This window comes from Triticum urartu, chromosome 5A (assembly GCF_056163025.1).
Source record: "Triticum urartu cultivar PI428250 chromosome 5A, HENAU_Tu73, whole genome shotgun sequence".
Classification (NCBI taxonomy): Eukaryota; Viridiplantae; Streptophyta; class Magnoliopsida; order Poales; family Poaceae; genus Triticum; species Triticum urartu.
In genome coordinates this window covers 666,887,502-666,889,418 of record NC_141877.1, presented here as the reverse complement: position 1 = coordinate 666,889,418, position 1,917 = coordinate 666,887,502, and the positions used below count along the sequence as shown (strand labels likewise).

The 1,917-nt window shown below is 44.0% G+C and overlaps 1 pseudogene; it reads right to left on the bottom strand.

Annotated features, from left to right (window-relative positions):
* Positions 1–664: 664 nt before the first annotated feature.
* Positions 665–1,304, bottom strand: LOC147973899 (pollen allergen Dac g 3 pseudogene; annotated as a pseudogene).
* Between the last annotated feature and the right edge of the window lie 613 nt (positions 1,305–1,917).

Genomic DNA, 1,917 nt, shown 5'->3' with positions numbered 1-1,917 from the left:
TGAGCGACTGGTGTGGTAGAGGAAAAGACTGATTTTTTTTCAACGCCATGACCGTAGGGTGAATAAGGCTGATTGACTGATTTTGTAAACTGATTGATGATGTGGCATAAGGCTGATGTGGACAGTGCATGATGAAAGAATAGGTAAAAATGAGGAGCAACTTCTTAAGAATGTTATATATATATATATATCAATTTTGCTAAAGCACATCTAAATGTGCCATAAGTATTGCACATTTAAGTCATATGTTATTGATCTTACGTTAAGATTTGTGTGGATATTTTTCTTTTTCTTTTTTTCCTCTTTATACTTGATTCACTCACTTAGATGTGTAATAACTAGAGCACATCTAAATGTGCCCTAGACACATCCTATATATATATATCCCTCTTCTTAAAAATAGGACAACTATAAATCAAACATTCTTTGCTAATTAGAGAAAGAGCGCTAGCAAGTTTCCTGACACAAGAATAAAGCTTATTCTTCCATAGATCATTCACACGCCACTTTCAGACATATTGCACCCTGTTACCTCAAAGTACTCCTCATGTAAACAAATATAAGACCGTGATTCAAACGGTCTTATCCAGTGATCTAAACGGTTTTATATTAGTTTACAGAGAGAGTACCATGCATAAAAAGGGGTATCAAAGTTAAAGGTGAATTGACAAAAATTATTCAAATATTTCAAAATCTTGAGCATATTCGGTTACACAAAAGAAAAGTGCTGCGTCGATCGACAGTGGATGCATGCATGGGCGAGCAACGGGAACACATCCGTCCTTGCTTTTCCTACCATATGCATGTATGTGCATAATATATTTAAATTATTCACTATCCACTCATGCAGGCGCATATTTCCAACGCGACTCATACATGGGAATTAATTAATTACGACGATCTTGACCAACTGAAACTTGGACGGTATCGATCAATATTCTGGTTGGTAGGTTTTGCCGATCTTGAAATCGGTGGAGAAGACCTCGTCGAAGACGTTCTTCATGCCATTCTTGGACAAGAAGCGGAAGTTGAAGGGGCCAACCAGTGGCTTGGAGCACGAGACCTCCCACACGTCGCCCTTCTTGGTCAACGGCTGCCACTCCTCTGAGCCGTGCTGCCGGAGCTCCACCTCTGACAGGCTGTCGCCTGGCCTTGTGTAGTCGATCTTGAGCGCCAGCTTCTTTTTGTCCGACCCCTTCTCCACCGTCAACTTCACCCTCACGGCGCACATCGCACCGGCGACCAGCGCCGCCAGCACCGCCACCGTGAGCATCCTGGAGGAGGAGGCCATCTTCTCGGTTGATCCAAGAGATTTTATTGGTGTTATGTGTATGTGCCTTGTGGTGCGAGCTGTGTGGATTCTAATGGATGAAGTGCCTGGTATTTATGGGCGGAAGATAGTGCGCGACCAGCGGCGCTCCGGCGATCTCGCTGGCTGGCTGTGGCCGGGCTTGTCCGCTGATGCGTATGCGGCCCGGCGCCACCATCGGAGGGACAATCTCTGCATGCATGTCATCTCGTCTCTGACGGTCTAACCTGCCCTTTTCTTTCGGCTGGAATGGAGTTCAGTGCCCGTGCATGCTTAGCTGGACCAAGACGGTCCTGTAACCTTGCGTGATCTTCAGTTTGTTGTTCCGATTATGAGGCAAAATGGCAAATATGAAATCAACGAAATATCCATGTAATAATCAACGAAATATCTTCGCATCATATCGTCAAACAAAATTTGAAAAACGGCTAGAAAGGGAACTTATGCGAACTTACACGTGTCTGCTATCTCGAATTCGTCACACCACAACCAGTACGTACATACGAACACAGATCAACAGAGCAATTACGTACGTGTTCAGCCTTCGTATATAAGACATCTATATTAATGCGCTAACGTTCACACAGCCTTCGTATTATTCACGCCGA